The sequence below is a fragment of the Orycteropus afer genome, unplaced genomic scaffold (genome assembly GCF_000298275.1).
Source record: "Orycteropus afer afer isolate SDZICR_OR568_19922 unplaced genomic scaffold, OryAfe1.0 scaffold00383, whole genome shotgun sequence".
Classification (NCBI taxonomy): domain Eukaryota; kingdom Metazoa; phylum Chordata; class Mammalia; order Tubulidentata; family Orycteropodidae; genus Orycteropus; species Orycteropus afer.
The window spans coordinates 971,470-976,480 of NW_006921970.1; positions in this window are offsets into that span (position 1 = coordinate 971,470).

Below are 5,011 nucleotides of genomic sequence, written 5' to 3' on the forward strand. Positions count from 1 at the left end.
TTTTTTTTTTTTTTTTTTAATTTCAAAAGTGGATGTTCCTGTGCTTCCCAGCCTGTTTTAGTACCGAAGCTCCAGTTAAACCTGTCTTCCATGGGTGACAGTTCTGTTTACCTAGTGTCACTCTGACAAGAATATACTACAAAAGGGATGGCTTTAACAAACAGGAGTTTATTACAATTTTGAGGCTTTAAGTCAAGTTCAAAGTGCCAGGCTCTAGGGACTAGGTGAAAGCCCCTTAACCTTGGTGTCCAGTTTTGCCTCCTGCTCCTGGCCCACTGAAGCTAGAGGTGCTTCTTCACTCAGACAGCTGCTAGCTGCTGAGGCTGAGAAGCCCCGATGTTGACAAGTAAAAAGGCACAGTACCAATGATACCAAACCACACAGCAGACCATTAACTTAAGTCCATTGTAAGACCCAAGGTTGGCAGAGCATAGCAGGCTTCTGAGCAACGACGTGGCTACATGCAGGGTTGAAGCATGCCATAGGCTAGAGACCATTCTCAAAGCTTCTCTTTATATACAGGAAGCAGACCATATTCCCAAAGGCAGCTACTCAGCTGCTTTTAGTAGATCCCACCATGGAGTTGATTGCCAGTCTCCTCATGGGGATTAACTACCACCAGCTGCCCAGCCACTCAACCAGGCCCAGCCAAGTTGACACACAGACCGAACTATCACAGTGACCCTGCTGGTATTTGAAATACCAGTGACATAGCTTCTGGCATCACAGCAACATGCAAGCCAGTATAATATGACAAAGTGACAGACCAGTAATGGATTCACTTTATAGGATTGTCTATTTGGGTTCAACTCAATGGCAGTGAGTTTGGTTTTTGATTTATTGTTTGGCTAATAGTTGAGTTACCGGGGTGAGTTCAGTTCCAGCCATAGTCACTTGGTTCTACCAGTGTCTATCAGACCAGTAAGCTTGCTTTGTGTGTGTGTGTGTGGTGTGATTTTTAGGCTTTTTTTCAAAGTTTTCTTCCACTCTATATAGAAGTCCTATTTGATCTCATTCAGAGAAGTTGTAGCCAGGGTCAGGGTCATGGAGTCTAGGGATCTTATGGTGCATTAAGACTTTGGACTAATTGATTCAATGAATGTGTGATTTCTTTACTGTTCTTTGCCTTGGACTTGGATAGACCAACAGTTGTACCTTAAATGGCCACACACAAGGTCTTAAGACTCTACTTCTTATTCACCAAAGTAGGATGTAGAACATTATCCTTGTGAATTGTGTTATACAGTTTGACTTTAGTATCTTGCAATACTATTGTCCTCAGCTTCCTAGGTTAGTGATTCATTCTCTGAAGGTGTTTGCTTATGGCTAAGAAGTTTTAGAGACTCTGAAACTTGTTCTGGGATGGAGAGTAGCTAAAGTGAATGGAAAAGATGACTAGATAAAAGAACTGAACCAATTTCAAAGGGTGGCACAAGAAGACAAAGTAAAGTATATATACATGAAATATACAAATGACTGGAATAAGAAAACCAAAGGGAAGAACATGCTTGGTATTTCTTAAGCTGAAAGACATGAAGAGATAAGTAAAACTTTGAGTTGCGATACTGAAGGATCCTATGGGAAAAATATTGAATGAAGCAGGAAGTATCCAAAGAAGCCAGAAAAATGTTATGGTACCAAAAATAATTGATCCGTATTCATCTATTTCAGGAGGTAGCATGTGATGAAGAACCAATGGTTTTGAAAAAAGAAGTCCATGCTACACTGAAGGAACTGGCAAAAAACAAGTCTCCAAGAATTGACAGAATACCCATTGAGATGTTTCAATAAATGGATGCAATTCTGGAGGTGCTTACTTGTCTATGCAGAAATTTGGAAGAAATCTATCTGGCCAACAGACAGGAAGAGGTCCATATTTGTGTCCATTCCAAAGGAAAGTGAGTCAACAGAATGTGGAAATTATCAAACAATATCATTAACACCACCCTCAAGTAAAATTTTGCTGAAGATAATTCAAAATGGTTGTAGCAAATATATTGACAGGGAACTTCCAGAAATGCAAGCTGGGTTCAAAAAAGGATGTGGAACAAGATATATCATTGCTGATGTCAGATAGACCTTGGCCAAAAGCAAAGAATACCAGGAAGATGTTCACTTCTGTTTTATTGACTGTACACAACCATTTGGCTGTGTAAATCATAACAAAATATGGATAACTTTGAGAATGATGGGAATTCTAAAACCCTTAATTGTGCTTATGGGGAAACTATACATAGACCAGGATGCTGTACTTGAACAGAACAAGGAGATACGGCTTTAAAATCAGGAAGGGCTGTGTGTCAGGGTTGTATCCTTCCACCATACTTATGCAATCTGTATGCTGAGCAAATACTCTGAGAAGCTAGACTATATGAAGAAAAGTGCAGCATTAGGTTTGGAAGAAGACTCATTAACAACCTGTAATATGCAGATGACACCACCCTGCTTACTGAAAGTGAAGATGACTGAAAGTGAAGCATTTATTGATGAAGATTAAAGACTACACTTTGCAGTATGGATTACATCTCAACATAAAGAAAACAAAAATCCTCACAACTGGACCAATAAATAGCATCACGTTTAATGGAGAAAAGGTTGAAGTTGTCAAAGATTTCATATTACTTGGTTCCACAATTAACACCAATGGAAGCAGCCTTCAGGAAATCAGATGTTGTATTACACTGAGCAAATCTGCTGCAAAAGACCTCTTTAAAGTGCTAAAGAGCAAAGATGTCTCTTTGAAGACTAAGGTGTGCCTAACCCATGCCACAGTATTTTCACTCACCTCATATGTGTGTGAAATCTGAGCAATGAATAAAGAAAACCAAAGAAGAGGTGATGATTTTAAGTTGGAGTGTTGTCAAAGAATACTGAAAATACTGTTGTTGTTGTTATGTGCTGTCGAGTCAGACCTGACTCATAGCGACCCCTCCTTGGGTTTCTGAGGCAGTATCGATATGGAAGTAGATTGCATAGACTGCTAAAAGAATGAACAAACCTTTCCTGGAAGAAGTGCAGCCAGAATGCTCCTTGTAAGAGAGAATAGTCAGATGTCATCTCACTTTGGTCATGTTGTCAGAAGGGATCATCCCCTGGAGTAGGATATCATGCCTGATAAAAAGGAGGGTCAGTAAAAAAGACCTTCAGTGACATGGATGGTATAGTGGTGGCAATGATAGCTCAGGAATAGCAAGGACTGTGAGATGGCACAAGACCAGGCAGTGTTCCATTCTGTTGTACATAGGATTGCTATAAATCAGCTGACTTGAGCAGGATGTAATTCTGTATTTGATTTTTTCCATTGATCTTCCCGATGTTGATTTCTAATTGTGTAGTATTGTGATCTGAGAAGATGATTTGTAGTATTTCAGTATTTTCAAATTTATTAAGGCCTGCCTTAAAGTCCATTCTAGATAATTTCCATGTGTTCTAGAAAGAATGTATATTGCTCTGCTGTAGGGTAGAGTGTTCTTCATGTGTCTATGAGTCAAATTGGTGGATGTGTTGTTTAGATCTTCTGTGTCTTTGTTGAGTTTCTTTCTAATTTTTCTGTCCTTTATCAGAGTTCATTTATCAAAGTCCCCTTTTATGATTGTGGTATTGTCTGTTTCTAATTCTGTTAAAGTTTGATTTATGTATTATGAGGCTCTATCAATGTGTGTGTGTATATATGTATATATTTATAATGGTCATGTCTTCTTGTTGGATTGACCCTTTCACCATTATGTAATATCTTTCCCTATCACTTTTGCTAGTTTTTGCCTTAAAGTCTGTTTTATCAGAAATTAAAATCACCACACCTGCTTTTGTTTGGTTGCAATTTGCTTAATGTCTGTTTTTCCATCCTTTGATTTATTTGTAGCTTATTTTTTCTTTGTGTATATGGTGTGTCTTTTATAGACAGCACATTGATGGGTCATATTTTCTTATCCATTCTGCTACTCTCTGTCTCTTGATTAGTGTATTCAATCCATTTATGTTCATTGTAATTACTGAAGGTATGAATCTACTGCTATCATTTTGCTGTTCTTTTTTTGTGTGTAGTGTCGATAATTTCTTTGTTCTTTCTATATATTTTTTATGCTAAATTTATTTTATTTCCTTCATTGCTGTTGTTTTAATGTTTACTGAGTCTTTATGATTTTAATCTATTTTTATTTTAGTGAGGTTTATTCATTTTCTTTAAGGTTATTCTGGTATTTATTATTCTCTTCCTAACTTAAAACAGTCCATTCTATCTTGATAATATCTTTTTTCCTTCTTTCAAAGAACAGTAAATCTTTATAATCATTCCATCACTTTGAATGCTTGTCAAAACATTCCAAATCCAGCATATGAATACTGTGGAACTTGACACTATGAAAGGCTCAACAGCTTGCCAATATACAAAAAATGAGAAAACAAGTGATAACTGTTCAATTAAGATTCCCAGTACAGCTAAATCAAAGAAAGATCATGATTTAGCAAAGAGAGATGTGAACATACCCCAAAATGGAGGCAAATTATTCCTTTTTTCTGTTACAAAATAATACACTGTAGATTTTTTTACATATTATTTTTAATATGTTACCTATTAGAAGTTGTTGTTGTCATGTGAGGTATACTTGAGTCAGTTCGGCATCAGAGCAACCCTATGTCCAACAGAACAAAACACTGTCCAGTCCTGCACCATATTCACAATCATTGCTATGTTTGAGCCCATTGTTGTAGCCATTATGTCCATTCCTTTGAGAGTGTTCCCCTTTTTCTCTGACCCACTACTTTACTAAGCATGATGTGCTTCTTCACAGGCTAGTGTCTCCCAATAATATGCCCACAGTTGTTGTTGTTAGGTGCCGTCGAGTCATCTCTGACTCATAGCGACCACATGCACAGCATAAGGAAACACTGACCAATCCCGTACCAGCTCCATGTTTCCTGCTATACTTGAGCCCACCATGTCAATCCATCTCGTTGAAGGCCTCCCCCTCGTTCGACGACCCTCCACCTTACCAAGCATGACATCCTTCTC